Source organism: Anneissia japonica, unplaced genomic scaffold (genome assembly GCF_011630105.1).
Source record: "Anneissia japonica isolate Jap-2015-1 unplaced genomic scaffold, ASM1163010v1 scaffold287584_len476085_cov161, whole genome shotgun sequence".
Classification (NCBI taxonomy): Eukaryota; Metazoa; Echinodermata; class Crinoidea; order Comatulida; family Comatulidae; genus Anneissia; species Anneissia japonica.
Genome location: NW_022693058.1, coordinates 1 through 9463, shown reverse-complemented (window position 1 = coordinate 9463; position 9463 = coordinate 1). Strand labels below are relative to the sequence as shown.

General features: G+C 32.9%; 1 long non-coding RNA gene across 1 annotated transcript; it reads right to left on the bottom strand.

Annotated features, from left to right (window-relative positions):
- Window positions 1–6916: 6916 nt before the first annotated feature.
- Window positions 6917–8850, bottom strand: LOC117100628. Its single transcript, XR_004444142.1, has 3 exons — window positions 8714–8850; window positions 7932–8053; window positions 6917–7431 (listed from the first exon to the last, which is right to left on the bottom strand). It is a non-coding gene; the product is annotated as an uncharacterized LOC117100628 (long non-coding RNA).
- Window positions 8851–9463: the final 613 nt, after the last annotated feature.

Below are 9463 nucleotides of genomic sequence, written 5' to 3'. Positions count from 1 at the left end.
TGCATAAATAAAGATGAGTAAATGAAACGAACAGTTAAATTTACATATTGAAATTGTATCCTGCTCTCATTTTATATGTAGCGCTTCTTTGATTTTACGTTGGCAATTTTTTTTCTTGTGGAACGTATCATAAATACGCCCCTCATGACACTAATCCTTAGGCCTACATTTGGATAGACTATATTAATGTTTGAGAAATATGATAATTTGTGTCCGTTCTAATATTTTCGTTTACGCGTGCTTTGAAATACCAGCCCGTTTTTTGATACAAGAAGCAGGAAGCGTTAGTTTCCGCCGCAAATATATGTTTATAGTTCATATTGATGTGGTTTCCGTTTGTTCCAGTACTTTTAAAAAACAATTTAAGGATTCTTAAGTATAACGTTATGGTGTGAGGATGGAAAATGATTGGTGGTGTCTAGAAAGTAGGCACGGTATTTGCGATCTCAAGAACTAATCCAGGAGTTCCGGGTTTGATACTGCCCACAAATTAATTTAAATATTGCTAAGAATACTATGAACAAATACTCAATGGACGAATATACCCCTAGACGGCCCTCATTCAAAATGCCCACCTGGCTTGCCAGTCGAGACCTTCAGCTCCTCCATCGAGCAGATGCTGATGCAATCGCTGAATTTGTTATAGAAATGAGGTATTTTCGTAAAATATATCCCTTTATAATGAAAGATCAGATAAATTTACGTACGTAAGAATTGATACAATGAATGTGCTTTCTTTTGCGGTTATCAAACGCGAACCTTCGAAAGTTAGTCCACTTTAGGAATTTCTTTTGTGTAATTTGAGTAAAATCACCAACACTTTACTATGAATTAATATTCTTTCATAGCAGTAAGTATGATTACCCCACAATATATCAATCAAGTAATATTTTATTTTACAAATCAGTTGCAAGAGGGGATCCCAAAACGAAAAGGGCACTCCTGTAAATGACGTAAGTTTAAATTTTAATGACGTGGGGTACCGTAGTGAACTTTAAAATCAATCAAAAACGCATTTCTGTAGTACGTCGAAGCGTATATTCAAGATTCAAGATCCAAGATTCTTTTATTGTCTGAAATAAAACTCAGAAATTGCATTCACTGGCAAGGTTAATATCATATAATATATAAAGAAACAATTACAAAAATATAGAAACTAATTAGCACCAAACAACATCTAGTCAAGATGAACATACAAAGAAAATTAAATACAATTACACGTTAAACTTAAACTAAACTTAAACTTAAACTTAAACACATTAAACTTAGTGCTGTACTACTAATTAAAACTACAAATTATCTATTAATATTGTTATTATAAAGGTGAATGGAATTGGGAACAAAGGAGTTTCTATAACGGCAACGTGTGGTGGGTGGTACATTTCGACGGAAACTTGAGTTGTTAAAAGTAAATTCATTATGTAGTGGATGAGTTGTGTCGTTTATTATTTTCTTAAGTTTAGCTAGTGTGTATTTTTCATAAATATAATCTAAATGTATAATGTCGTCTTTAACAATTTTCTTAACAGTCTTCCTGATGGAGTCTAATTTCTTTATATTTTGTTTAGTCAGGTTTTTATATGTACAGATTAAGCAGTAAGTTAAAACACTCTGTATTTTTGCATTATAAGACAAGATAAGAATGGTGTTGTCATTAAGCTTCTTAAGTTTTCTTAGAAAATACAATCTTTGCTTGCCTTTTGTCATAGTAATCTTAGTTTGTTTATCCCATTTGAGCTTATTATCAACAACAGTGCCTAGGTATTTATAGCTTTCAACCTGTTCAACTTCCTGATTATCTATGTACAATATATCATGAGCATTGTTTGTTTTGCGGAAATCAAAGATCATTTCTGTAGTTTTTTTTTTATATACTAAGCACGCAAGATAAACGAAAATAACATTTAAAAGATTTCCAAAAATACGAAGTTGTTCATGGCCTGTAAGTACTAATTCGGGTTCAGGTATTTGCAGGGGGTGCAGAAAGAAGTTGAGGCACTCTTATATAAATGACATAAGTTTAAATTACGTTGGGGAGGACTTTCTTCTGTGTTGGCGATCTCCCATCTTCAGGGGCGGATCCAGAGTATTATCTGTATATAATTGAAGAAGAAATATGTGGTAGACACCATTAAAAATAATAACTGATGGCTAGTTGTTGTTGTCAAGTGCAAGTGGATTTGAATAATTATTCATTCATTAAGCAACATTTATTTCCGCAAATGTTAAACAATATTTATAGTAAATCATTATTATAACAAGAATATATGTAAATAAATTAATAATATGAAAAACGATTAACTAGGATCTTTAATGGCAAATAAAAATATCTTTTCACGTAGGATACTCACAGAAACAACATAATTTAAATAAAAATATTAAAAAGGCAAACTATACGCCATGCTTAAAATATTGGAACCACGCTTCAAAAAAATATTAATGCAAATGCAAGGTCAATAAACAGACTTAGCGTGTCACTTGCTATGTACCAAAATAGCAATTGTTTGTATCCACCCTTTAAAATTTTGTGCACCACCCTTAAAATTTTGAGGACATTTTCTGAAATTTCACCATTCTTTAAAAATCCTGGTGAAAGGGTTGCCATGGGGAACATAAGACAATGAAGAGGGTGAAAACAGTTCCATAATAAAAATACAATCCCTAAAGATAAAATTTGACAATGTTAATGAGAACCTCAGACGACAAAAGAATTCCCCTTTAAAATATGTTTTAAATGTAGTAGTAGTATCCGACGACAAGCAATCAAGAAAAAACTAAACTGGAACAACTCTCTCGACACGAAATGTTCAGTGTATCATACAAACGTTTAAATACCTGCCTCTGACCCCGGAAGCTCTGGCGCATATAGCCCTTTAATTGATTTTAAGCATTTCGTATGGAAATAAATAAAACATTTATTTCCATACGAAATTTTAAAAATATCCAGTGGCGGATCCAGTAATCTGAAATAGAGCTGGGCCCAGAGAGGGATTTTTACAGACGGAGAGTGTAGCTGGACTACCACTACCCCACCATGGTTGGGGCTGAGATAAGAAAATTTATGATTATGACACCTCTAGATTGCCGGAAATGGCACTCTCAGACCTAAATTCTAATTCCAATTTTCCTTTGTTTTTTTTCCATTTTTAAAAAATAATTTTGAAAAAATTAGGGCCGGCTCGGCCCCACTTGAATCTGCCACTGATTATTATGGCGTCATTGCGAGACTGCGTCAACGTAACACTGTAGTTTGTAAACTTTTGGTAGGCTTATCCCCTCTAAATCCGCCCCTGATCTTTCGAGAAACTTGATAAAAATTATTATGAAAAAAATAATGAAATTTTTTCCAATTATTTAACAAAATCACATGTATAATTGTTTTGCTCGCATACATCTAGATGTGTATAAGAGACAGGTCTGTGGGTCACCGACCATCAGCCACTCTGGATCCACCCTAGGAACAGGCCTAGGCTTACATGTTAGAATATCAGTCTGTGAAGTGATTCACAGCAATTCAGTTACTGCAAGTAATAACACTGGCTACATATACAATAGTACTATTCTAAGCATAACACCCGATACTGTTTTGTGAATTCCTTCTCCCCGTTTCGTTTCTCTGGCTCCCACTTAAATTTATCATTATATTTAAAGAGATCAGTTTTCGCAGTTTTTTTTTGTGACGTTCTTCTTCCTCTTTCGTTTCCGGCTCCCACTTCAATTCTTATTTAAATTTATCATTTAGGGCCTCAATCTTTTGTTGCGTTGCCCTTAAATGGAAAAAACAAAAAACAAAAACGTGCGTCGGTCTGTCGGATTTTTCTATTTTATTTTTTTTCAGTAATACCTGAAATAGGATAGGCCTCAAACCGTTGTCCCTATTGTATCTCGGTATCTTTTATTCACAAACCAATCAATACAATTACAATATCAAATCCTTAGCAGCCAGTGGCTGAATTGGGGATTCAATTTACAAAACGAATACCTTAATTAAAATTACAATAAATCATTATCATTATTATTAAAATCAATTAAAAAATTGTCAAGATTGTTATTATTTTAATTTTTTTATACAATTATTATTTAAAAAATTTGATATTAATTAAGGTAGATATTATTAGATATGCACAAACATTAAAATTTCCGATTTAAAAAATTTTAAAAAATAAAGGACAGAGCAAATATTCAAAAACAAACAAAAGAAATTTAAACAAATATCAAACCGACCGAGGGTACAGCCGCCCGCATGCCGCTGGCACAGTCGCACCCAAAACACCATTCGGGCGGGACCCGCCCCCGGAGCACACGTCAGCACTCTCGCAGAAAGGACACCTAGGAATGGATTAATTTATTTGATTAAGAAGTTTGGTGAGAAAAGGTATAGGGCTAATTTTAAACCTTTTTGTTCTAGGAATAACGGTTTCGAACTTTCTGGGATTACGGAGACGCATTGATGAGGTATTATTGGAGGTTTGAAACCAATGACAAAATCTGTGATTAATAACTGATTTTCTTCCTATTATGAAGATCCTAGGCCTAAGGCCTCGTAGGCGCCACAATAGAACAATGACAAGCTTGCCAAATAAAAAATATTAAATGACGGAAATTATACTACCAAGTATATTTAAATAAATTTAACAAAAATAAATCTGTTTAAAGAAATATTTATTTCTACATCCGATCCACACCACGACTACGCACGAACAGATCGAGCAAACCATACTATGGCTATGAAAAATGGCCAAACAAGCACCCTCATACGTAATACAACTGAAGTTAACTTCGAGAAAAAAAATTCGTTCATGGTTGGCCTAAAACCGTAACGGAGCCTAAAATGTCTTCGTAGTACGATACCTACTTTAAAGCGATGGCTAGACCTAAGACTGTTTTTATTTATTGCCCAATATGCCGTAATGAACACGATGTTTGATTCAAGCAACCGATAGGCCTAGTTGTAACACTATTACTATTATACTATTACTTGTTGGTAGAGTATAAACAATGCATATGCCTCTCTATGATCTAATCGTGGCTTGACAGCTCAGCGCGAGAGATCCGAAGTTGCGTGCATACATCGTCGTCGTCGCGCTCGGTTCTCAAAATTATGTCTTCTATTTTACCGATTTTACGGGTGCATCTAGGGCCCGATTTTGGTAAAAATACATGTCTGTTTTGATATAGAATTAATATAAGCCTACTATAAAAATAATAATTTAGAAAAAAAACCCTTTAATTTACTAAAGTTACGCCCCACACGTCTTGTTCTTATTTATTTCCTCATTTTTATATTCATGCAATTCTCTCATATTGCTTTAGTTATCTTGTGAAATTTATCACATTTGGTCTTTCTATAAATAGGACTTTGGCTGTGAGCAATCAAATGAAATGAGGATAACAGTGGAACTGCTGAAAAATGGATAGGATAGGAGTATTTCGGTGTGAATCACAACGAGGATAGCTCACTAAGTCCGGAGACTTGTTTCCAGTGGGGCTTCCTTCTGGTTGTGAATTGGGCAGTACACCGAAAGACTCCACTCTTTTCCGATGGACCAATGGCTTAAACGTCTCATCCGAAAGACGGTGCACTATCGTAACTTGCATTTCAGCCCCCCTACCCCCCAGCTGAAACATAAGTTCTGAGAGCAGTGATGGGGATTAAACCGGGGACCTAGAGATCTCCACGGTTCAGTGCACACCGTGGCTACCACCAGTTTAGCCGACTGAGCTAAGCTGCTATCTCTAAAGTAACATGTTTGTAATCATACGTTTAAAAAATACGGAAGCCCGTTAGTGCCACCAGTGAATTAAAATTTCAGATCCATTAACTGGCGGCCGCCACTTAGTTATCTGGCAGCAATAGATATCCTATAGGAATCATATAGGAGTCGTATAAGTATCCTATAGGAATTTTAATATGTTTCCTATAAGATTCTTAATGAAATCTTATAGGAAAACTGCAAGATTTTTAAATGAAACAAATAGGAATCTTATAGTTATCCTATAGGAATCCTATAGAATGCTTAAAGGAATCTTATAGATTTTCTAAAGGAAGCTTATAGGAATCTTATATGAATTATATAGGTATCTTATAGGAATCCTATGGGTTTCTTATATGAAATCTATAGGAATCTTATAGATATCTTATTGGAATCTTATAGGAGTCTTATATGAATGATATAGGAAGGTTATAGATACCTTATAGAAATCTTATAGGAGTCTTATATGAATTATATAGGAATCCTGTAAATATTTTTAGGAATCCTGTAGATATTTTTAGGAATCTTATAGATATTTTATAGGAATTTTACAGATTTCTTTCTGGGATCATATAGGCGTCTTATAAGAATCCTATAGAACTCTTTTAGTAATTCTAAAGATATCTTAAAGAAGTCCTATAGGTTTCCTAAAGGAATCTTATAGAAGTCTTATATGAATAATACAGGGTCCCTATAGATATCGTATAAGAATCCTATATGGTTTCCATAGGATTCGTATGGGTGTCTTATAAGAATTATATAGGAATCCTATAAGTATCATCTTTATTATCCTATAGATTTCCTAAAGGAATCGTATAGGTGTCTTGCAGGAATCCTCTGTGAATGCTTTAGTTGTTATTTTTATAGGAAAGCTATAGATAATGATTTATAACATATTCATATAAATTTCTTATTTTTGTAAATACAGTATATACTGTTTGTTAATGTTAATGCAAGCAATGGTTGCTTAGTAAATTGTTATTGATGGGTTAGCTGGTTGTTGTCATCCACTGGTTCCACTGCCACAATATTGTTTGCATGCACAAGCAGTATTGAATGATTGATGCATTTGATTTCGAGCTGGAGTGACTACTGAATGGAAAAATAATAATGGCTTAAACAACTCCTGCAGACATACAAAATACACTGAGTTCAAGATATATAAACCATGATTTCTTTAATTAAAAACATCAACTATGCATCATGGGGTAGGGATATTAATCCCTAGGGTCTCGATGACTTGCATACCCCTTCACATAATATTGTTCGTCCTAAGCCTTACTGATGCACATCCTTCAAATTCCAGCGGTACCTAAATGCTTTACAGTTTTCAAATCAGTTTTTTTTTTCTGTAATTTATATTAAAGCCTCAACTAGAGTTTACTATACAAAACCCTGTTCAAAAATCTGTCGCGTTACAGTTGTGTATAAACCAGCAATTTTCTGTATGAACTGTCTATATCCGTACTTTTTCTTGTCCAATGGTAGCAAAGCAAATTGGAAATCTTGCTGAAAGATGAAATTGTGAATTCTGCAGAGTGACCAAACTAGGTTTGAAATATTGAATCATGATGGCTTCAGATTTTCACCCTTGCTTCACATGTTGAAAGATATAACAAAACAATTCTTTAAATCAGAGAAAAGTGATACATGCAGTTGTCCTGTGCATTTTGAAACCCTTTTTTTGAAAAAAAAAAAGTGAGTCATGAAAAATCATAGAAATACATACACTAGGTCAAAATAAAAATTGAGGGGCAAGGCAAAATAAACAAGAACTGTCAGTTGGAATATGAATAATGCTGTAATTGTTTTAAAATTTTAAATCATAATAATTAAGCAGATTTTGCCGTTTATTAAAAATGTGTCTTAAAATGTTCTACCCACATTTTAAATGTTGTATTTTCCTTCGACATGAATGTATTAAAATAAGAGTATGATATACGGTAGCTGAAATAAGATACTAGCACACTTCTTAATCATTAGTTAGTGAATTAGTTGTTCCATCCATTTTTTTAAGTTTTAAAAACATTAAAATATTGTGCAATATGTTAATATCCATTATGGAGTAGGCCTTACATACACATTATTGATTAGTTGATAACATCCACCATTAGTACTAGTGAGTTCCTATATTTAAAGTGTTAAAAACTTGAAAATAAAAAAAAAAAAATTATTCACCTTTGAAAGTCAGGCAATTTCCTGTTTCTCCGACTGCCGCAATAATGCTTTAAACAAACATTAACACCTTCTTACTTCATGAGTTTTCACTTAAAGAAAAAAAAATCCTTTACCAACAAATTCTGAAAGAAAGTCAACATATAATGATTAGGCGATACTTTTTTGATATTTTGTTTTGCAAACCCACTGTTCGACGAAGATAAAGATTTAAAATAAAAATATAATTTTATTTTTGACCAGTTAGCTCACCCACTGCGTGAATTGGAAATTGATAAAAAAAAAAAAAATGTTTATTCTGTTCTGCAACATTACCGAAAGAAATCTTAATTTGTTCACATAAATAGAAGCATTTAACAGATCAATGCAAATTGTTGTAAATATGAGGGAGTTTTGGTAATAATGATAATAATAAGAGTAGCATATAGGCCTAGCCTATAAAGGCCTAGGCCTACCCCTAAAAATTATTTTAAAAATCATATCATGGATTTTACAATAATAAATAAGTGAGAACACGGCCCAATTTACCACCCTCCAATACTTAAATAAATTATAGGGCAGACTGAGCTTAGCCCTCCTTAGAATATCCTCAGTTCTGTCTTTTCTTAATAATAGGCCTAGGTCATAGCATGCTTGTTATCCCCTAGCTAGGCTCCTATGCCTAGAGATCCAATCTAATCTAATCCAAACCAATCCAATTTTTGACTTAAAAGGTGCATTATACTAAGTCTAATGCGCCAATTTAAACAACATTAAATGAATAATAATAGAAAAACAATTCTTACCTATTAGTACTGCTGAAATACTTCAGAAAATATGGTTAAACTGCCTGCATCATGAATGTGCACTGAAAAAGAGCTCTAAAACCACTAACAAATTTCAGTTAACTGATAACATTCAAAAGCACCTTTGTTAATTTCCATGGCCTTCAGTGATAAACATTGAAAGTGACCAATCAAATTAAGTAATTTGAGATTATCTGTGGTTGGCTGAACAGATTAAATGACAACACCTGTTATTGTTAGCTTGTTAAACTTGTGTTTTAAAGTTGTATGTTTTATTATACACCATGATTTAGTATAGGCCTAGGACTTTGGCTATGTAATGTTAATTATACTGCCAGGACTTTCATAATTTAATTTTTTTTTAAATTATTTCAGCAGAATAGGGAAGCAGGGAAAATCTCCCAAAAATATGACAATTTAGAGGTTTCAAAGGCTTAGAAAGTACCCTTACAGAAAAAAATCTATAGAACTATATAGACCTTCTATAGAGATTAATCAATTTCTATAGAAATTATATTCTATAAAATTGTTTTATAGAGGAACTAGTTTCTATAAGATTCTATAACATTCTATATACACATATTTAATGTAATTTCTATGATCTTAACTTTTTTTTGTTTCATTCAATTCAATTTCATTTATTGACACATTCGTGTCTGACCAGTATAGTCCTATCAACATGTTTAATCTTGCATATTCAGAAATTCTATAGAATATTCTATACAAACGATATGACAAGTTCTCTATAAT